The sequence below is a fragment of the Octopus sinensis genome, linkage group LG16 (assembly GCF_006345805.1).
Source record: "Octopus sinensis linkage group LG16, ASM634580v1, whole genome shotgun sequence".
In the NCBI taxonomy this organism is placed as follows: domain Eukaryota; kingdom Metazoa; phylum Mollusca; class Cephalopoda; order Octopoda; family Octopodidae; genus Octopus; species Octopus sinensis.
The window spans coordinates 56545366-56569249 of record NC_043012.1 but is presented as its reverse complement, the minus strand read 5'-3'; the positions used below and the strand labels follow the sequence as shown (position 1 = coordinate 56569249).

At 37.9% G+C, this 23884-nt stretch overlaps 1 protein-coding gene across 7 annotated transcripts in view; it reads left to right on the top strand.

Moving 5' to 3' along the window:
- LOC115220382 (anoctamin-4) overlaps positions 1–23884 on the top strand; it is a 120399-nt gene that overhangs the window by 11281 nt on the left and 85234 nt on the right. The window contains exon 1 of one of the 7 annotated variants that reach the window (XM_036510164.1): positions 12124–12268. The exons of 5 other annotated variants lie outside the window; for them this stretch is intronic. The gene's annotated coding sequence lies outside the window, so the exon portion shown is untranslated. Of the gene's footprint in view, positions 1–12123; positions 12269–12319; positions 12442–23884 lie in introns of those variants that run through there. One more of the 7 variants, XM_029790496.2, reaches the window with a different exon arrangement.

Below are 23884 nucleotides of genomic sequence, written 5' to 3'. Positions count from 1 at the left end.
ATCTGGCAGTGTTTCTACAGCTGGATGCCCTTCCTAACGCCAACCACTCCGAGAGTGTAGTGGGTGATTTTATGTGCCACCGACACAGGTGCCAGACGAGGCTGGCAAACGGCCACGCTCGGATGGTGTTTTTTATGTGCCACCGACACAGGTGCCAGACGAGGCTGGCAGACGGCCACGCTCGGATGGTGTTTTTATGTGCCACCGACACAGGTGCCAGATGAGGCTGGCAAACGGCCACGATCGGATGGTGCTTGCTACGTGCCCACAGCACGGAGGCCAGTCGATGCGGCACCGGCTACGGCCACCGGCTACGGCCACCGGCTACGGCCACGTTCGGACAGCCCCCTTGTGTGCCACGTGCCACCGGCACTGGCACCACAAAGATACAAATTCCATTGATGTTCATCTATTTTGATTTGTTTTGATTTTCACTTGCCTCAACAGGTCTTCACAAGTGTCACAAGAAGGAAGGTATGCACAGGTGGACTGACTACGTCCCAGGTAGGGGCCATGGGTTATGGCCTGACTAGTCTTGCCGGGTCTTCAGATGGTGTTTTTATGTGCCACCGACACAGGTATATATATGTGTGTGTGTGTGTGTGTGTGGAGGCACATGGCCTAGTGGTTAGAGCAGCAAACTCGCAGTTGAGGGATCACGGGTTCAAATCTTAGCAGCGTGTGTGTTTATGAGCGAAACTCTTAATCTCTATGCAGCTTCAGCAGAAGGTAATGGTGAACTTCTGCTGACTCTTTCGCCACAACTTTCTCTAACTCTTTCCTCCTGCATCTTGCAGCTCACCTGTGACGGACCAGCGTCCTCTCCAGGTGGGGAACCTATACGCCAAGGAAACCAGAAAACCAGCCCTTATGAGCTAGGCGTGGCTTGAGAAGGAACAAACAAACATGTATAAATATATACATATATATATTATATATATATATATATATATATATATATATATATTAATATATTATATATATATTGTGTGTGTGTGGTATATATATATATATATATATATATATATATATATATATATATATATTATATGTATATATTTATACATTGTGATACAGGTGAATTAGGTACCTAAGTTGAGGCACCAGAATTTAGTAGAGTATTATCCATAGAGTTTCAAAGTAAGGAGGTTAAAATCAAAATAAGCAACAGGACACCCAGAGGTAATGCAATATGATCGTTTCAAGCAACTCCATTTAATTGAGCAATGCAACCATTACATCAATTTAGATGCAGAGCAATCCTCAGTTGCATAAATACATAGAATTAAATTAAACAGATGGACACATTAGTATGATTTTACCTAAAACCTCCAAGAATTTAAGGAGATAGACAAAGAACAAGCTGTTTTCACTTCAGCTTGGAAGCTACTAAGGTATCAGGAAGAAAGACTTGTTTGAGATCTAGCTTGTCACTGTTTTTTGGGGTCAGTTTTAATTTATAGTCTTGTTTAACAAATCTTTGTATATTAAAATCAAAGGCCAAGGAACAGGGAGCAGTGTCTGTTAGGAAAGGGGCTGAGAGAATCGACAGAAATCATAGTGAGTATAGCCATAAAACTATCAAGATTAATTTGAAGAAATATAATGAGATTTAGTAAAGGAATCTTAAATCAAGATGTTAGCTGTCAATTAAAGGAGCAAGACTCTAGTAAACCATACATATATTTACATATACATATATATATATATATAAACGTATATATACATACATATATATATATATATAATACATACATACATACATATATATATGTTACTGTGTCGCCTTACTAGCACTTGTGCTGGTGGCATGTGAAACATTCGAGCGAGGTCGTCACCAGTGCCGCTGGACTGGCTCCTGTGCAGGTGGCGCGTAAAAAGCACCATTTGGGCATGGCTGTTGCCAGTACAACCAAACTGGCCCTCATGCCAGTGGGACGTAAAAGCACCCACTACACTCTCGGAGTGGTTGGCATTAGGAAGGGCATCCAGCTGTAGAAACTCTTCCAGATCAGATTGGAGTCTGGTTCGCCAGACCTCAGTCAAATTGTCCGACCCATGCTAGCATGGAAAGCAGATGTTAAATGATGATGATGATGATGATGATGATGATGATATATATATATATATATATATATTTCGTTTTGGGATTTGGTTTGCAAGATTCTTTATATGAGTTCGTGTGTTGAAGCATATTTTGTTATGTCTGGGGAGAGTCATTTTCTTTTTGTTGTTTATAATGTAACACACTCACCAGTAAAATTTCCACTTATTTCTTATTTTTGTTTTCCTAAAATTTTCGTTGCGTCATGCAACCTTTTCGATAGTCTTTTCCACTTATTTCTTATTTTTATTTTCCTAAAATTTTCGTTGCGTCATGCAACCCTTTCATATTTACACACAAACACATATATATATGAGTATATGGGTAGGCATATATATATATATACATACATATATACTTACATCCAAACTTATATACACACACTCAAACTAGCACACGCATGATAGCTTCCAATTTCGATTTCAATACCTTGGCTGTAAAATACGAACCCAAAGGATGACGACTCACAGATAAGAATTTTTTTTTTGTTAAAATTTCAACATGCTAACTACCTTGTATTTCTGCACATATCATTAAACCCTTATTAGTTATCTCTATTCTGTCTTATTCTGTCTATTTCAGCACCATGCCATCATGTAAATATAGTTCTGTAGTTTCGTCTTACTGTTGATGTCTAAGATAACCTTAGCTCACGCATTTCCTTAATCTGCGACATATTCTTTCACTCATCTATAAAAGTTTATCACACAGTCATTCGTCTCTAATTTTGTCTTAGACTGGCTCTCAGATTCTTCAATTCTACTTACTATACAAGCCATGTACAGGTCACTGTCAGTAAGGTGAGCATTGGCAATGAGTACACTGAAGAATTTAGGGTAGAGGTAGGGGCCCACCAGGGTTCAGTCCTCAGCCCCCTCCTATTTATCATAGTCCTTCAGGCAATAACGGAGGAATTCAAGATGGGATGCCCCTGAGAGCTCCTCTATGCTGATGACCTTGCTCTAATTGCTGAGTCACTATCAGAACTAGAGGAGAAGTTTCAGGTGTGGAAGCAAGGATTAGAATCAAAGGGCCTTAGAGTCAACCTAGCTAAAACCAAAGTCCTAATAAGTAGGAAGGCATGCAAACCACAAATCCCTTCAGGTAGATGGCCCTGCTCGATCTGTAGTAGAGGCATAGGTAGAAACACTATAAGATGTACCCAGTATAAGCTATGGACACATAAGAGGTGCAGCAATGTCAAAGGAAGGCTAACTGGCAAGAGAGTTTTTGTATGTGGCAGATGCTCGGGAGCAATAAACTCTGAAAATGTGCAGAGAACAACTTCCGCCACATTCCAGGGAGAAAAACTAGAAGTAGTTGATAGCTTCCATTACCTAGGTGACCAAGTCAGTGCGCTGAAAGTGTAGCTGCTAGAATAAGAATAGCTTGAGCAAAGTTCAGAGAGCTCTTACTTCTATTGGTGACAAAGGGACCCTCGCTCAGAGTAAAAGGTAGACTGTATGATGCATGTGTATGAACAGCCATGCTACATGGCAATGAAACATGGGCTGTGACTGCTGAGGACATGCGTAAGCTTGCAAGGAATGAAGCCAGTATGATCCGATGGATGTGTAATGTCAGTGTGCATACTTGACAGAGTGTAAGTACCTTGAGAGAAATGTTGGACCTAAGAAGCATCAGATGTGGTGTGCAAGAGAGACAACTGCGCTGGTATGGTCATGTGGCAAGAATGGATGAGGACAGCTGTGTGAAAAAGTGCCACACCCTAGCGGTTGAGGGAACCTGTGAAAGAGGTAGACCCAGGAAGACCTGGGATGAAGTGGGGAAGCACGACCTTTGAACTTTAGGCCTCACCAAGGAAATGACTAGTGACAGAGACTTTTGGAAATATGCTGTGCTTGAGAAAACCCAACAAGCCAAATGAGACCATAACCACATGGCCTATGCCAGGAGTGTAACCAGCCCACTTATGCGTACCTTTTCCTTCTTTGGACACTAAAACTCTGCTTGTGAAGACCTGTTGAGGCAAGTGAAATCAAAATCAAAATCAAAATTAAATTTGATGACTGGCATCCGTGCTAGCGGGGTGCAAAGAGCACCTTACAAGTGTGATCGTTGACAGAGTGGCTAACTGGCTTCCGTGCCAGTGGCACATAAAAGGCACCATTCGAGTGTGATCATTGCAAGTGTTGCCTTACTGGCACTCGAGCCCCATGCTAGTAGAGTGTTAAGAACACCATCCGAGTGTGATCATTGCCAGAGCGGCTATCTGGCCTCCATACTGGTGGCACGTAAAAGGCACCATTCGAGCATGATCGTTACCAGCATCACCTTACTGTCACCTGTGCCGGTGGCATGTGTAAAAGATTCGAGCAAGGTCATTGCCAGTACCGCCTTACTGGCCCCATCAGAGTGGCACGTAAAAAGCACCCACTACACTCTGAGAGTGGTTGGCATTAGGAAGGGCATCCAGCTGTAGAAACTCTGCCAGATCAAGATTGAAGCCTGGTGCAGCCATCTGGTCAAATCATCCAACCCATGCTAGCATGGAAAGCGGACATTAAATGATGATGATGGTGATGATATATATATATATATATATATATATACTATCCTCGAAGCTACCCGTTGGGCAGCATTCAGGCTAGTTCCTGCAGAGGGTACCTTTGGGGCATGCAGCCTCAATATTGGGCCACTTTGTGACCCTCTTCCTTTGTTTAATGAAACTTGTTTCTGCAAATGTGCTAAGCATTGATGTTGATCATAGTTTAGTCAATAAGCATAGGAGTGAAATAAATGCAGTAAAAATAGTGGGATCAATGGGTCCCCATTTAAGTGGCCCTTCAGAAATTGAACCGCCTTATGATGCTCCCTGAGGGTTCATGGTATGAAATTCATTGTCATTGCTCCGATTTGGTCACCAATGCCATGTATTTAGTTTAAAATGCAATGAAAATAGGGGGTCAGTGGAGCTCCAATTAGGTGGCCCTTAAAATATAAACCTACTTAGGACATTCCCTGGGATTAGGAGAGTTGCTGGCTTGAGTTTCACTGCACTTGCACCAACGGTTTAGGAGGAGTTAACAAACATAAAAATGTAATGGACAGAGAAACATCACTCCAATTTATATCAAGAAGAGGAGCTGGCAGAAACGTTAGCACGCCGGGCGAAATGCGTTGCTGTATTTCGTCTGCCGTTACGTTCCGAGTTCAAATTCCGCCGAGGTCGACTTTGCCTTTCATCCTTCCAGGGTCGATAAATTAAGTACCAGTTACACACTGGGGTCGATGTAATCGACTTAATCCGTTTGTCTCCTCTGTGTTTAGCCCCTTGTGGGTAGTAAAGAAATATATATATATATATAGTAATAAGAAAATGGAGGGGATCAATAGGTGGTTCATCAACTTTTAGACATTATATTAAGTTAACTTCTTCAGTTATTTACTAAACTGACAATTACAAGAATATACATACATGTATAACATATCATGTTTTACATATAAGATATAAAATATATTAATATATAATATATAAGGATAATAATAATAATAATAATAATTGTGTACAGTGCTCAGGTGCACTACAACTCATCTAAAGTGTATATATAATCAGGTGTAGTTTCGGCGGATTTCGGAAAGCATGAGGGCCTTAAAGGATGCAGTGTCATGGCAGTCAACAACTGACGCAGGCAGTTTATTCCATGCTTCAGCAACTCTGAGCATGAAAAAATGTTTCCGAAAGTCATGGGAGCTGTGTTGTTTTCTGACTTTGTAGGCATGTCCACGTGTGTTGGACACATGGAGATCAAAAAGGTGTTCAGTGTTGTTGGTGAGGTGGTTGATAACTTTGTGGGTGTTTACCAAGTCCGTCGCCAGACGCCGGAGCTTCAGTGAATCCATGCCCAGGGAAACAAGGCGCTCAGAATATGGTAGGTGTCTGATGGAGGGTATGTGTTGGTTGCACGTCTCTGAACAGATTCCAGGAGGTCAATGTTATATATATATATATTTATTGTACTGTATTAATGTCTAATCTTAATGCTCTTGTGTAGTGTTTTAATAAAGTATATGATTCGGTATTATCTGATAGTTGATGAATGATTTAGATATATTTCTCCATTTTCTTATTTTGTATATATATATATATTTATATATATATATATATATATATATATATATATATATATATATATATGAAGATATATATATATTTAATATACATATTTAATACACACACACACACACACGTGTGTGTGTATGTATATGAGATAATGTGAGGGAAGGGGGAAGAGCTGTGTTTTATGAATAAAATATGATATCCTACAACTTGTCACAAAGTTACAATTTCAAATGCCACAGTCCACCTGGATTATACCATATCATATAACAGTTCATCACTGTAAGTGACAGTAAGTGCTTTATTAAGCCTACAGACATAGGAATTCAAAATATACAATGGGTATGGCTTTGAAAAGGAGAAAAGGATGGGCTGTTCTGTGTTATGTTGCTCTAGATAAATTACATCATAAGATTCGTAAGTGGGTGATTACAGGATACCCCTTCACACACACATGTGTACTCATTTATTATTTTCTATTTTTTATTAAGTAGTAAAATGGTAGAGCTGTGGTTTGAGTGCCTTATGTTACTCTCTACATTCTGAGTTTGAATCTAACCAAGTTCAACATTCATCTCTTTGGGGTTGATAAGCAGTGTAATTCATTAGCATTTATCATCATCATCATTTTAGCGCCCACAGTTGGATGGAATTTCTTTATGTGGGTTTTCTAGTGAGAACACCCTTCCTGTTGCCAATCCTTATCTGTTTCCAAATAAGATAATATTTCACCATGGTCAGATGTCTTTGCAGAAGATAACAAATATAGAACACCAATTTCATGACAGTGACACTTGTTCACAACATGATATCAAGACAAGGTGACAGTAGCACATGCACACACACACGTGTGTGTGTGTGTGAGAGAGAGAGAGAGACAAGGTTCTTTTCAATTTCTTATTTCTTTACTGCCCACAAGGGGCTACACACAGAGGGGACAAACAAGGACAAACAAACGGATTAAATCAATTATATCGACCCCAGTGTGTAAGTGGTACTTATTTAATCAAGGTGAAAGGCAAAGTCGACCTTGGCGGAATTTGAACTCAGAACATAGTGGCAGATGAAACACCTCTAAGCATTTCGCCTGGCGTACTAAAGTTTCTGCCAGCTCGCCGCCTTATGTTTCTTTTCAGTTTCTGTCTACCAAATCCACTCACAAGGCTTTGATCAGCCTGGGGCTATAGTAAAAGACACTTGCCCAAGGTGTCACACAATGGGACTGAACCTGAAACCACACTGTTGAGAACCAAGCTTCTCCATCTCACAGCCATGCCTGAGTCTATATAATCAAAAGCTAGCCATGCTGTCATTATCCTGTTATAATGTAAGACTACATTAATGTGTCTTTCCCTTTTTTAAAGTCATGTGGGTTTAGGGAGATTTGGCTGCTATTTTTTGTAGCAGATCAGTGGTCTGGCATAATTGTTAGTGCATAGAACAAAATACCTTGTGGTATTTCTTCCAGCTCTGATTTTGAGTTCAAACCCTGTTCAGATCAATCAACTTCACATTTCATCTATTTGGAGTCAAAAAAATAAAGTACCAGTCTAGGACCAAAATCAGTTTAACCAGCTAACACCTTCTGCTCAAAGCTGATGGCCTAAATTAGAAATTATTATTATTACAGGTGCAGACATGGCCATGTGGGTAAGAAGGTCCCTTTGCAACCATCTGGTTTTGGGCCCAGTCCCACTGTGTGGCACCTTGAGCAGGAACTTCAAATTCCCACATCTACTAGACTAGTTTACCTGGAAGCCCTGTTTCACAGTACCTTGCACAGTACAGTATTAAACTTGCATCATTTATACGAATGTACATGTACCAGTACTTCATTTGATTATTTAAGTAAATTTAATATTTGTTCAATTTAGAGTGTATCGACCAAGGTGACCACCCCTGGTTAAAAAAGATTCAGTAATCTAGAAAGGGTTGTACTTCACAACTACAGTTGTGTCACTTATTTGTATTAAATACGAAAAGATGAACAAAACTTAATAAGTAGTGTATTAGTATATTAGTACTTTTGTTGTTGTCTGTGAGTCATTATCATCACCATTTTTTGTTAGCTCCCCTTTCTGACATGAGTTGTATGGTTTGAGAGGATCCAATGAGTTGGAGGACTATCTTTTAATCCAATGTCTCAGTTTCATAATAGTTTCATAATAGATACCATTCCTAACACCAACCACTTTACTGAGTGTGCCAGATGTATTTTTTCATAGCACCAGCACTACAAGGGCTGTCTTAATCTTAACCTCAGCAAGACTAAAGAGTCCTCTCAAACCTTGTGTTGTCTCTGCTTGATTCGCCAACTACTTTATACAGTGTACTGCGTGTCACTTATACCCCAAACGAATTGAACAAACAAACGTCCCTACTAAGCATTGATAATAATGGCAGAAGTAACAATGACAATTATGATAAATGTTTGAAGTGATTCATCATGGTGCAAGAGACAATAGCAAACTAACTAACAGTCAGTCAGTTGGAACTTTTAGCCATGCATGAGAACCTTTTTGTTACTGCCAGAACAAAAGCATTTTTCAGATCTTTACCTTTTGACCAACAGATTTAAAAAATAATATTTTGTAACTAAACACTTTCAAACTTCGTATACTTGTAGAATGTTTCACATAAAACATCTTTTAGTATTGGCATTGTTGAGAAAATTCTGTATTTTGGAAGTTATTTCTTGTTGAAGTTGTTGTATTTTGGTAATTTCAACCATTTTTCTTTGTTCCAGGTGCAGAAGGCAAAAAAAATGCAAACTTAAGAGACCACTTTCTGGAGCACTACTCCTTTCTGTTGGATACAGAAGTCAAGCCAACAGAAATGCTATCAGAAACCACTCCCTTCCTACCAGTTCAAAAAAACAGGTCCTTCAGTTCGTGCCTGCCTTCTGCATCTGAAACAAAGAAGAAAGCTTTTGTCCTGGCAGTGACAAAGAGATTCTGACATATGGCTAGCAGATTCTGACTGACTGAATGTTAGTTAATTTACTATTGTTTCCTGCTTCATGATGAATCACCCCAAACAATTATTATTATCATTGTCGTTGTCAAGCTTGCAGAAAAATTAACATGCCAGACAAAAAGCTTAGCCACATTTTGTCCATCTCTATGTTCTGAGTTTATCCTTTCTGGGTTTATAAAATATGTACCAGTTGAGCACTGAGATTTATGTAATCCACTAGCGCCCTCTTGCAAAATTCCAGGCCTTGTGCCTATATTTCTTTTATTTATGTGCCCTTTTCAAGCCTAGCCAGGCTCATGGGCCTGGTTTCTCAGTTTCTATGGCATATGTGTTCCCCCCAGCTGGACGGGACGCCAGTCCATTGCAGCATACTCAAGAAACAGGAAGAAAGAGTGAGAGAAAGTTGGGGCGAAATAGTACAACAGGGGTCGCCACCAACCCTTGCCGGAGACGCGTGGATCTTTAGGTGTTTTTGCTTAATAATCACACACAACGCCCGGTCTGGGAATCAAAACCACAATCCTATGTATATATATATATATATACATTGTATGTATGTATATATATATATATTATATATATATACATTGTATGTATGTATATATATATATATATATATATACATACATACATACATACATACATACATACATACAATGGGCTTCTTTCAGTTTTCATCTACCAAATCCAGTCACAAGGCTTTGGTTAGCCCAAGACTATAGTAGAAGACACTTGCCCAGTGGGATTGAACCCAAAACCATGTGGTTGGGAAGCAAGCTTCTTACCACACAGCAACACCTGTATATATCTATCTATATATAAATATATCTATAGGCACAGGCATGGCTGTGCAGTTAAGAAGTTTTAGGTTCTTCTGCATGGCACCTGAGGCAAGTGTCCTCTACTATAACCCTAAGGAGACGCTTGTGCATAAGGGGCCCACACAGTGGGACAACTCAATACCAGGTGGTTGAGAAGCAAACTTCTAACTACACAGATGAGCCCCACACATCTGATGATAGAGTCTGTCACTATGCATGTCCCTGATTCACGAGGGTCGTTGTCGATGATGCTTTCAACTTTCTGACCCAAATTAGCCACCCAGTGATGTCTGGCCATCAAGAATGTCTTGCTCTTTCTTTACCAAGAGTAACTCGTTCCTGGGAGAGGTTTCCAGCTTTTCTTGAGTTTGGCCATGAAGAAACCTACTCTCAGGCAAGAAGCTGCCGTTTTTCCAAACATGGTTATTGGCGGTTAGAATCATGAACACAGAGTGCCTTTTCCATTTTTTTAGTCAAATTTTGGTAATTTTTTATGTCATCACCTGCACGATTTTCACTAACGAAAAAAAAAAAATTCGAATCCTTTGCATGGAATCAAGTACCCTGACCTCCTAATATGCTGTAAATCCTTTATTTTGGTTCGGAAAAAGGTGGGGACGGGGGCGAGGGGGGATATATTAATAATGAACCATGTAATTCACTCTGGAAAATTTATTTCCCTAAAATGTTTTTTTTTCTTAGAATATATATATTCTCTCACAGAACAATTAAAATATATTTATTTTAAATCGTTTATCTTTCTCCCTCGCCCACACACAAAAATTAGTTTGGGCGCGATTAAAAAGAAAATTTTTTTACTTAGTGAAAATTGTGCGGGTGAAAAGATCAATAGATCAATTTTCGAGGCTTCCACCTCACCCCACCCCGTTTTTCGCACCTCCCCCCACAAGGGTTTTGTAGCGTATTAGGTCACAGGAATTCATTCAACGAAAAAAAAAAAAAAAAACGAAAAAATGAGGGGTCTCCCCTTCACCCCGTCTCTTCCAAACCAAAACAAGGAATTAGCAGCATATTAGGAGGTCAGAGTAATTGATTCCACGCAAAAAAAAAAAAAATATACGAGTTTTCTTTCTCTTAGCGAAAATCATGCGGTTGTTACTATAAAAATTTACCCAAATTTTTGCCATACGTCTAGAAAAGAAATGAGAAAATTTAAGTTTGGTGTATGCCGTGTAATATAACAATAAGCCATCTTCCATTTATTACATGCTAAAGTTTGTTCACAAATACTTAGCGTATCCTAGGTACATAAGTGCATACGTATGTGTATTGTATGTGTGCGTGCAACTATATAATTCCCGGTTCGATCCCACCATGTGACAGCTTTGGCGCGTGTGTATTCCCCTAACCGTGAAACGACCAACAGCTTGCCATGTGTGTGTGTGTGTGCGTGACGGAAAACGGATGTTATTTATAGTCCTTTGTAAGCGAGCTGGCAGAAACGTTAGCATGCTTAGCGGTATTTCGTCTGTCATTGCGTTCTGAGTTCAAATTCCGCTGAGGTCGACTTTGCCTTTCATCCTTTCGGGGTCGATTAAATAAGTGCCGGTTACGTACTGGAGTCGATGTAATCGACTTAATCCGTTTGTTTGTCCTTTCTGTGTTTAGCCCCTTTTGGGTAGTAAAGAAATAGGTATTTCGTCTGTCTTTACGTACCGAGTTCAAATTCCGCCGAGGTCGACTTTGCCTTTCATACTTTTGGAGCCGATAATTTAAGCACCAGTTGCGTACTGGAGTCGATCTAATCGACTGGCCTCCCACCCCCAAAATCTCGGGCCTTGTGCCTAAAGTAGAAAAGAATAGTATGCATGCATGCATGTATGTATGTATGTATGTATAAAGTTGATTGTTATGGTTGGTCAGAGTGACAATTGGTTTTGCTTAGCTATATTAAATATATAGATATATCTATATAGCTAACCAAAAGCATGCTTGAACTTACCTACTTTATTAGTATTTTTAAAGCATTATTTTATTGAGTGTGTGTGTGCGTGTCATTAATTATATAATTAAAATAATTACAAGCGTATAATTACAAAGCCGCTTCTTATTCATTCCATCCTTATTAGCTTTTCTATTTTCAGTTAGGTTACGTGTTCGATGCCACAATATCGTTCATCTAACCTATAAAACGAAGAAGGATTGGTTTTTGGCTTTTCCTTAAATTTTATTTCACTCCTAAACTAACCAGTGCCGCACGTCTCGAAGTCTGTAATTAGTGAGAATGTTCGCAATACAAAAGTAACCGGTCTGATTAAAGGGGAGGTAATTACGTAACGTTAATTTTTTTCACGATGCCAAGTCATTTTTATTTATTTATTTTTCGCTTTATATATATAATGTGTTCGTGCATGTGTGTATATTTTATTTATCCATCTGTAAATAGAGTGTAACAGGTTCGTACGTGCTAAGTAAACAGTAGATAAATTCGAGATAAGGTAAGTCGTTAGTCCACCCTGATCTATGTTGATACTGTCTCATATATTAATTATCAAAACATTATTGTTTGTTATGTAGATTTCAAGTGAATTTTATCAATCATTGCTGGAACGACTTACTTTTTTTTAATATCATGTTTGCGATTATGTGTAAGAGTGCGTGTGTGTTGCTTGCGTATTTCGTTAAAATAAGTTCATTAATTAAATTAACCTTCCTAGTTTGATATCAGAATTGTTAATCTACTTGTAGATCTAATATTATCTAATCTTTTTTCCATATATGCTTTTAATGGATTAGATTTAAACTATTCATAGAGTGCAAGTTCAAATAAGTAATTTGTTTTGTAGTAAGTGGGGCTTTTAAGATATTTGTCTTTATTTACTCGATGTCTAAGGAGCTTAAAAGAAATTATTCACCTGTAGAAGAAACACAGTTGTTTATATAAGAGTTAGGAGATAAGGATACTTAAATTTACTTCAGATTTGTTTTATCAGGTTATATTGTACTTACGGTGAGATAATAGTGTTTTGTTTGCTTTTATTTTTACAGTTCTAACACCGATAGACTACTTTAATATTTATTATCTAGCAGTTTATCATTAATCTCACATTGTCACTTAAATATCTTTTAATTTTTTAATTGATTTTAATTGATCTTCTCCACTTCAGTCTTTGCTATAATTTAACATTTTGTCATTAATTTATTAAATTGATTTTTGCCGCTTTTAGCGCGCATACAACACATTTCATCAAACTTCCTTCGATATGAGTCTATACACACACATTTATATATATGTAACGTTCGTCAACCGTTGAAAACGGGTATTTTTCTCTTTGTTGTTAATACAAATTAGGGTATCTATGGCAAACGGTCCTCATGATTACTTACTCAGCTACCTTTGTTTAAATTTGCTTCTCTTTGGTTTTTAACTTCCTCAACCTATACATTTTTGAGACTATTCGTCTGATTAAAGTCTGTACTAACACAAGAAAGAACATTTTTTTTCTTCGCTCCAGTGCACCAGACTGTATCTGGCTTTTTAACAGGTTTACCGATGTGAGTGTGTGTCTATATCTAGCTGTATATATATAGAATACATTTGCTCTAGAAGTTATGTCATTTGACACTTTCCTTTTACCAGAATTCCTTAAACAATCCAACATCGTACGATTTTCGCATTTTGTTGATTAAATAATTTTAAACACCACTAATCAGTTTGAAAATATTTATATAATCACTTATAATCCCCTTCTGTTGTATTATCATTCTGTATAATACATATATATATATATATATATATATATATATATATATATATATATATATATATATATGTATATATATATATATAATTAACTATCTTTAGCTTACTGTATGGAATAAGGCGTGACGCGGCAGCGATCTCCATTTTTGAAAAAAAAATTAGTGCACGTGAAAAACACGTTGTTTTTCTCCTTTTTAGGATGATATATTTATTAACCTATGAGAAAGAAACATTAGCATGTCGTGAAGATTTTAGAATCCCTACGCTTCTACTGTAAAATGTAGCCACGTTCGGTAGAGTTGGGGCCTGCCCTTTATCTGCCCTGCCCTGCCCTGCGTTAGGATTCGTGAATTAACCTCGATTTACAAACTTATTAATTATGTAAGCCAACAGGACGAGCCCCACCCGAACCTCCTTCAAGCAACACCATAGAGTCTTTTTATTTAAATGCCCATTCTATAACACGACCCGAGATCACAGTCTGGCACTTACACAAGACGTGATGGTGATAGCGAGCATGCTTTGATCATATATCTTTTTGATCACAATCGGCCTGGGGCTAAACAAGTTATCCATATTTGCGAATTTCATATACTGTTTTTTTTTTTCTTTCTTTTTGATAAAGTCAGGCCATCACTAAACTTCTCGGAATCGGGTTCCTCATATGACCGGCCATAACTAACAACTATATTAAATTTTACTGCCTAAAAAATTTTTTCGATAGTGTGTTTTTTTTTTTCGGACAGATGCACAACACATACATATATATACATACACACCTTGCTAGTGTTTCACCCCTGCCACAGTCAGTATTTAACTGACAAATACGTTACGGTAATTTCACATTTAATGAGTGCATAATAATAGGTTATATCTATATATATAGATATAACCTATACACACACACACACACACACATAGCAACTATACAAAAACTTATCAACTAAAGAAAAAAAAAACGAAAAAAGGCGGAAAACCTTGAGTGCCGAACTAAAATCAGTTCTGTAGCTCTTAATCAATATACATAAGTGTTAAAAACAAGCACAGTTTGTCCCTACAACTCTCGGGGTTGTGGATCCAGGATCGGCATTCTGAGACACCATACCCATTTCGTTTGTAGTTAGTTCGATTAAGAAGGGTTGAGTTCGTAGCTCTCTAGTAGCGGCCCTACCAGATTATGTGGTCAAAGTGGCTGATTGCTATTGGAATTAGGTTTTTGGATATCGATGATTATAAAGATATTGTGTACAAGGAGGGAATTCCCGAATGTTGTTTTCTAAAGCAAGGAAAGTTAGTGCAAAGTTATATAGAGCGAGATACAGCAGATAATAGCAGAAATGAAGCGGGTATATTTGGACGTGGGCGGTTCACGGTTTGTTAGGTCGGAGACACAGATATCATTGTTATTGCTGTTTAATCCCAGGTCGGATCTGTTTAAGCTGAAATGTTACCACAGGCATTCTCCCGCATTGTCTATCTATGTCTCTTCTCTTTTCAAAGATAGGGTATAAATATAAGGAAATTGGATTGTTTTTTTTCTTCTGATCTACAAGGAGATAGTACGGAAATATAATTCATCGGTGGGTTAGTGGTTAATTCATGAAAACTCTACTGTCGCTATCACCATTACGTCTGTTCCCTCGAGATAATTCGGTATTCAAATATCACTGGGGTCGACTTAGGCGATAACATACACAACTTTCCCTATTCAAATTAAGCTTTGCACTTTGTGAGAAAAAATACTAAACCTCTGTCAGATAAAGGTCACTTATGTTTGACAACTTCTCTTACACAATTTTTGTTTCCACTTTAGTTCTATCTCTCGCATTCTGATTTAAAAATAATATCAAAATACATGACTGGAGTAAAAGGAGAAAAATGTTAGTAAGATGAGGGAAGAAATGAAAAGGAAAAAAAAAAGACGAAAAAATATATTTAGTGAATGTCTGGTTCTGCTTTCCTTTGACCCGCATTCTGTCAGAAAGTCAGTATCATTTAAAGGAATAATTTATCTGTAAACTATATGTAACTTTCATTCAATGTACAACGTTATTCAAGAACTGCACCATAGCACACAGTCAAAATGTGTGTTGTCGGCAAAAACCAAGAACAACTTAAAATTTTTCAGGATATCGTCTAACAATATAACTCATTGTCAAACCGAAGTCCACGCCCACTGTCTTACATAGTTTCAGTTTGTTGTCTTTGACAACAGCCAAGACCAGACTATGTAGGCGGAATGGAGAGGAACTCCCGTATTTTAACGTAAATAAATCGATGAGGCTAATAAAAATTAACTCAACTATTATTTTTCGTGCAGATGGCATATTTAATATATAATAGGCGCAGGCGTGGCTATATGGTTAGAAGCCCGCTTCCCAACCATGTGATCTGGGTTTAGTCACACTGCATGGCACCGTGGGCAAGTGTCTTCTACTATTCCCCAGGCCGACCAAAGCCTTGTGAATGGATTTGATGGGCTGTAACTAGAAGCAACCCATTGTATATATGTATACATGTGTGCGTGAGCGTGTGATTTTCCTACTCCAACATTCGACAACCGATTTTGATTTGGTTACGTCTCCTTGGGCAAGTGTTTTCTATTATAATACTGGGTCAACCAAAACCTTGTGAGTGGATTTGGTATGCAGAAACTGAAAGAAGCCTGCTGTGTGTGTGTGTGTGTGTTTACACTTGTCTAGATGTTGTATGCTGTTTGTATATGAGTATCACCATCATCATACAAACAAGATTGTTCGTTTGCAGTCTTCTGTGAGAAACATGACTAGCTATGAGAAAATATTTCACTTGGAAACAGGTGAGGGTTGATTTCAGGAAGAGCATCCGGCCATAGAAAATCTGCCTCAGCAAATTCTGTCTGACTCGTGTAAGCATAGAAAAGTGGATTAAATGATGATGACTTTAATTTAACATAATGTGATTTTTGTAGGAGAAAATTTAGTTCATCAGCTGATGGATTTAATTTTAACATAAATCTTTTATTGACTGTAGCAAGATTTGAGATGAGGCACAGAAACTAATATCTATGTCAATACATTGCCATCATAAGGTGGCAAGATGGCTGAATTGTTACCATACTGGACAAAATGCTTATTTCTTTATTGCCCACAAGAGGCTAAACACAGAGGGGACAAACAAGGACAGACAAACAGATTAAGTCGATTATATCGACCCCAGGGCGTAACTGGTACTTATTTAATCGACCCCGAAAGGATGAAAGGCAAAGCCGACCTCGGCGGAATTTGAACTCAGAATGTAACAGCAGATGAAATACTGCTAAGCATTTCACCCGGCATGCTAATGTTTCTGCCAGCTCGCTGCCTTCTGGACAAAATGCTTAGGGGTATTTTGTCCATCTTTACCATTCTGAGTTCAGATTTCTCTGGGGTCAACTTTACCTTTCATCCTTTTGGGGGTCAATAAAATAAGTACCAGTTGAGCACTGGGGTTGATGTAATTGACTAAAGTACATCTCCTGAACTTGCTGGTCTTGCACCAAGATTTGAAACCAATATACGTAAATGTATGCATAACCTGTATAAGTAGTTGACTGGCAAAGTTGTTAGAATATTGGATAGAATGCTTTGCAGTATCTGTCCTAACTCTGTGTACATTTAGTTCAAATCTGACTGAAGTCAACTTCACCTTTTATGCTTTCAGGGTCGATAAAAATGTAGTAATCAAGAGTGGTGGGTTGGCGGAACTTTTAGAGCATTGAATGAGATGCCTTGTGTTGTCTGTGTTCTGGCTCTTTGTGATCTAACATTGGTATCAACCTGCACCAGCCCTAAAACAGTGGCTTTTCCCTTACAATATTGTTGGTGTTGCAAGGAGCAATTCCTATACATGGGCAGCTGTCAGTCTTCCTCAAAAAATTTTGTCCAGGTCTGTGTATTCAGATGTAAATATATGGTTAACCCAGACCAGTGGAAGTCTTTCCAACAGCATGCATATCACATTACATGCTGAGCTTATATATGAATGTGTGTAAGTAAATCTGGGTGAACAACAGTGTTAGAAAATATAAATGGCTTGCAAAGATGCTGCAATAGCAGAATAAAAGTCAAACTGTGCAATAAAAAAAGCTCTATAGCAAAAGCTTTTTCAATATAACATACTTAACATGTGAAGGCACATGGGTCAGTGGTTAGAGCATTGTGCCCACAATTATGAGGTAGTCAGTTTGATTCAGTTTGACTGGGCTATGTGTTGTGTTCTTGAGCAAGACACTTTATTTCATGTTACTCCAGTTCACTCAACTGTAGAAATGAGTTGCACGTCAATGGTGCCAAGCTGTATCGGTCCCTTTGCCTTTCCCTTGGATAACATTGGTGGTATGGAAAGTGGAGGCTGGTATGCATGGCCAACTGCTGGTCGTCCGGATTTATATCTTGGAGGGTAATTTTCTAGGTGCAATCCCATGGTCATTCATGACTGAAGGGGGTTTTTACCCTAACATGTATGTCATTGAAAAGTCAGTAGCTGCAGTTTTCATCTGGGAAAAATCCCTTTATAGATATATTGTGTTAAAAAAACATGAGACACTTCAGAGCAGGCAAAATTAAATCACCCCAGAAGTGGCTACGAGAGCCACAAATACATATTTTGCTGTTGTTTCAGCTTGTCAATGTCAGAGACTCTTGTCATTTTTGAAAGGAAATCAAATCAGCTAGTTTAAAGTATATAGAGATAATATATATACTATACACTGATTTGCAAAGGCACCCCGTAAGCAGAATAAGATTCAAATTATGCAATAGAAGCTGCTTTTTAGTGAAAGCTTTAAATAATATAACATACTTGGTGTATGTGTGTGCATTTGAACAGCCAGAAGCTATATCCCTTTATAGAAATACTAGCACTATGACCCGGCAACACTGTCCAAATCTCTGACCAATCACATACAGCTAGCTGGCATTCAATTGGCGTATCAAGTTTCGGGCATTTTGATTGGGTTTTGGATAGAAAATTCACAATAAAGTCACTTCTATTGATTTTTTAATGGCTTTGCGGGGTGACTGGGGGAAATGTAAAGATGTGCACGACCACCTTTGGACGGTTTTGAATGACCATAGAAAGTGTAAGCCCTCTAACTGAAAAATTGTGGATTTGTATAAAGGACACGCACGCAGACATTTTGCCATTTATATATAGAGAGATTGTGTTGAAAAATGCTATACACTTGAGAGCTAGGCAAAAGGAAATGACTGTGAGAGTGACAAATATTTTGTTTGTTATATAGACTTGAAGCATGCCTGAGATGTTTTTAGGGAGGAGAAGGAAATAGCTAGCAAGTTGTGATATTGTTGTTTCTACCAAAGTCTTTAGTGATGTTAGGCGAGTTGGTTTCAGACATAAAATTAAAAATCAAAAAGCGGTTAGAGTATTGATTGGGAAAAGGTAGGTAAAGTGTTGACTTCTAAGGTAAGTGTAACATCTGTAGGTAATGATTAAATTGTAGGACGTAGTTACAATGAAATACAGGTGAATAATAGTAATACTAATGATTTCTTACATAGATACAAAATTTCGAATTTGAGGGGAGTGAATGAGCCCATTATACTACCTTAAGGCAGCTTGTTGGTATTTTATTTTATCAACCCTGGAAGGATGAAAGGCAAGGTTGATCTTAGTTGGGATTTGAACTCAGATAATATAGAGCTAGAATAAACACTTCAATTCACCACCCTGAAATCTTTTCTAATATAAGCACAAGTAAGGTGGTGAACTGGTAGAATTGTTAGCATGCTGGGTGAAATGCTTAAGGGGCTAAACATAGAGGGGACAAACAAGGACAGACAAAAAGATTAAGTCGATTATATCGACCCCAGTGTGCAACTGGTACTTAATTTATCGAGCCCAAAAGGACGAAAGGCAAAGTTGACCTCGACGGAATTTGAACTCAGAATGTAGCAGCAGACGAAATACCACTAAACATTTTACCCGGCGTGCTAACATATCTGCCAGCTTGCCATCTGTCTTTACATTCTGAGTTCAAATTCCACTGATGTCAACTTTGCTTTTCATCCTTTTAGGGTCAAAATATGTAGAGTTGAACACTAGGGTCAAAATATGTAGAGTTGAACACTAGGGTCAATGTAATCAACTTAACCTCTCCTCTGAAACTGCTGTCCCTATGCCAAAATATGAAACCAGTATAAGCACAGGGCCTAAGACTTTTGTGAGTAGAGGGAGTAGTACATGACTAATAATTTACTTTATTAAACTCATTAGAAGAATGAAAGTCAAAGTTCACCTCAATGGGGTTTGAACTCAGAACATAAAGAACTGAACAAATGTCACAAGGAATTTTGTTGAATACTCTAATGATTTTATCAACCTGTCACCAACACACGGTCACACATGTTGTGAGTGGGTGTAATTAATTTAGTTAATGCTCTAGTACTTGATTAACATTTATTCATTAACCCCTGAACAGCTGAAGGCAAAGTCGACTTTGGCAGAATGTGAACACAGAATACAAAGGACATGACTAAATATCAACACTACATTTTGTCTATCAGTCTATCAATCAATCAGAGATGTCATCCACTACCTTTCAATAATAATAATAATAATAATAATCATCATCATCATCATCATCATCGTTTAGCGTCCGTTTTCCATGCTAGCATGGGTTGGACGGTTCAACTGGGGTCTGTGAAGCCGGAAGGCTTCATCAGGCCTAGTCAGATCTGGCAGTGTTTCTATGGCTGGATGCCCTTCCTAACGCCAAAATAATAATAATAATAATAATAGTAGTAGTGGTAATAATAATAATAATAATAATAATAATCTATGCTAGCTTAATTACTCTGTGTACCTAACTGTAACTGGAGATCTAGCTAAATACATTTTATTGATGTACAAGGTGTATTCCAGAAGTTTTGAGACTTTTTAGGAGAGGCAGTTACAACTATCCAAGATTATTGTAATTTTAGTACATCGTTCTCTTCTTTTTCGCCCTTTTCAAGCCTAACCAGGCTCATGGGCCCAGTTTCCTGGTTTCTGTGGCGTATGTGTTCCCCCCAGCTGGACGGGACGCCAGAACATCGCAGTGTTACTCAAGAAATAGAAAGAGAGAGTAAGAGAAAGTTGTGGCAAAAGAGTACAACAGGGGTCGCCACCAACCCCTGCCATGACCATTCCGTCTTTTTATATATTGACTAATATATTATTTCTTTTAAATAGTAAGGTGTGATCTGAGGAGATTTGGTTGCTATTTCTTGCAGGTTTAGTGACCACATACAGGCTTCAATTTGTGGTATTTTTCTCTCTAGGTCAGCTCTAATTAAGTCAACAGATGATTAAAATCATTCCTGCTATGACCATGCCATTTTTTGTTCAGCTACAGTTTATCAAAGATTATATTATCATCGTGTTCTCTTTTTCGTTAATGATATGATGGAAATTTGGCTGTTATTTCTAGCAGGTCAAGCAATTACCGTAAATCTTCAAGTATAATCTGCAATGTTTTCTCAAAATTTAAAGGTAAAAATTCGTAGTGCGTACTATATACGAGGTTAAAAATGAAAAATATTTTCTAAGTAATGTCCGAGTCTCTATTTGTTGTCTGGCAATGTTTATTTAGATGCATTTTATGATGTTGGACACAAAAATACCTTAAGCTAAGCCTGAAAGCAATGAAGTCATAAAAGAATCATCCATAACTTGCAGTAAGCAACATTTATTAAACGTTATTACTGTTATTTCTTTATTTTCTGTGAACAAAATGCACAAAAAAGCTACACGTTTGCATTATGTTATATGTACAATAATAATAAAGTACGTTACCGTATACATTTTTACAAACCAAGGACGTTATATAGACAACCTTGACTCAAGTTAGAGAAGGGGTGCGTATTATACACAAGGTTTAGGTTTTTCAGAGGTACAGCCCCCTAAAAATCCCCTGCGTATTATACTTGAGGATTTACGGTAGATAGTCTCTTTTAGTGACTATAAGGAACAATTAGCAAAATATCAGGGAATGTTAACTGAAAGAGACCAGTATCCCATCAAAGAAGATATTTGTCTTTTGAGTACTTAATACTACAAAACTGGTTCAGAGGGAAAGCTCTTACTTGCTCCTTTGGGATCTCAGGAGCTATTTATAATTAAAGGGAAAGAAAAACTTAATCAGTAGTTTTAAAGTATAGTCAGTCATTCAAGGATGTAAAAATCAATTAAACTTAATTTGCAATTATTTCACGAGTTTCAAAAACAACAGGGTGGCACCCATGACTTTTGGAAACACTGTCTCACACCCTGAATTGTTGACACATGGAATAAACTAACCGAATTAGTTGCTAGGACACTACATCTTTCAAAACTTCCATGTGGCCTCAAATATGTCAACTCTACTCCTGATGTATCTGTCTTTGCTTTCCTCTCTATGGCTCTTTTACGGTTCATTTTTCTGTCTTTTGTGTTTTATTCTGTATACTGTGCATGTATTTCTGGCTTTTATTGCTGTCTTTCTTTTCTTGACTTATTACTGCTTTCTCTACCCTCTTTTATTCTTTTCTGACATGTTATGGTGCACCTGAGAATTGTAAATAATAAGCTTATTATCATTATTGTTATTATTATTTTTATCAAGTGAGCGAGCAGTGCATGCCATCAAAATGACACTGGGGTAAAATATACGAAGCCCAGTCATTTTTGTCTGTCCTTGTTTGTCCCCTCTATGTTTAGCTCCTTAAGCATTTCACACAGCATGCTAACAATTCTACCAGTTCACCACCTTACTTTCAGGGTGGTGAATTGAAGTGTTTATTCTAGCTCTATATCGTCTGAGTTCAAATCCCAACTAAGATCAACCTTGCCTTTCATGACTACCCGTCTGATAAGGGTACACTAGGCACATGCATCACAACCATATGTGCGCAACCTTGCCATCATGACTACCCGTCTGATAAGGGTACACTAGGTACACGCATCACAACCATATGTGCGCAACATGGTGATCTCATATCAAGATAAACAGCACATGATCTTGCAGTTAGAATTTTCTTCTGGTCGAGTAACCCATCCTGCTCAAAGGTCCCTGAACAAGGGTTGTTTAAGGATGTTGAATGAAACACCTATGTCTCCAGAGGTGAATTATACAAACCCCAAAGAATCCCTCTCAACACATATCGTCAGCCATTAAGAGACATGCTCAACTGGTTACAGTCAAACAACTGACAAACAAATCTATTGAGCAGAATATTTGATGTAGCCCATCTTTTATACCACGACAAAACAATGTACATGATAACACTTCCAATCAGTTAAGATCAAAAGCCACGAGAGCCACTGCCTGGTACTACATCATGGCATTTATTATTATTATTATTATTATTATTATTCAGTAGTTTTATTTTTATAGCGTGCTTTCACTTCACTACCGAGCGCAGCTCTGTGTGCCTTGGGTATTATTATTATTATTATTATTATTATTATTGTTATTATTTTTATTATTATTATTGTTATTATTTTTATTATTATTATTGTTATTATTTTTATTATTATTATTATTACTATTATTATTATTATTATTCCTGTAATGTTCATTGTCCATGCTGGAATGGGCTGCCCTTCCTAATGCCAACCATTCTGAGAATGTAATGGGTGCTTTTACATGCTACCAGCACAGGTGCCATGACTACAGTTTTACTTGGCTTGACAGGTCTTCTCAAGTACAGCATATCACCAATGGTCTCAGTCACTAGTCATTACCTCCACAGTGCCCAAAGTTTGAAGATCATACTTCACCATCTCTTCTCATGTCTTCCTGGGTCTACCTTTACTGTAGTTTCCCTCTACAGTTATAGATTGGCACTTCTTTACACAGCTGTCCTCATCCATACACCTCACATGACCATACCAGTGCAGTCATCTCTCTTGCACACCACATCTAATGCCTCTTATATCCAAATTTTCTCTCAAAATGCTTATTCTCTGTCATATTATTATTATTATTATTATTGTTGGCAGAATTGTTAGCTAGCAGAATAATTAGCATGCCAGGCGAAATGCTTAGCAGTATTTCGCCTGTCACTGCATTCTGAGTTCAAATTCCACTGAGGTCAACTTTGCCTCTTATCCTTTCAGGGGTTTATAAATTAAGTACCAGTTACATACTGGGTCAATCTAATCGACTGGCCCCCTCC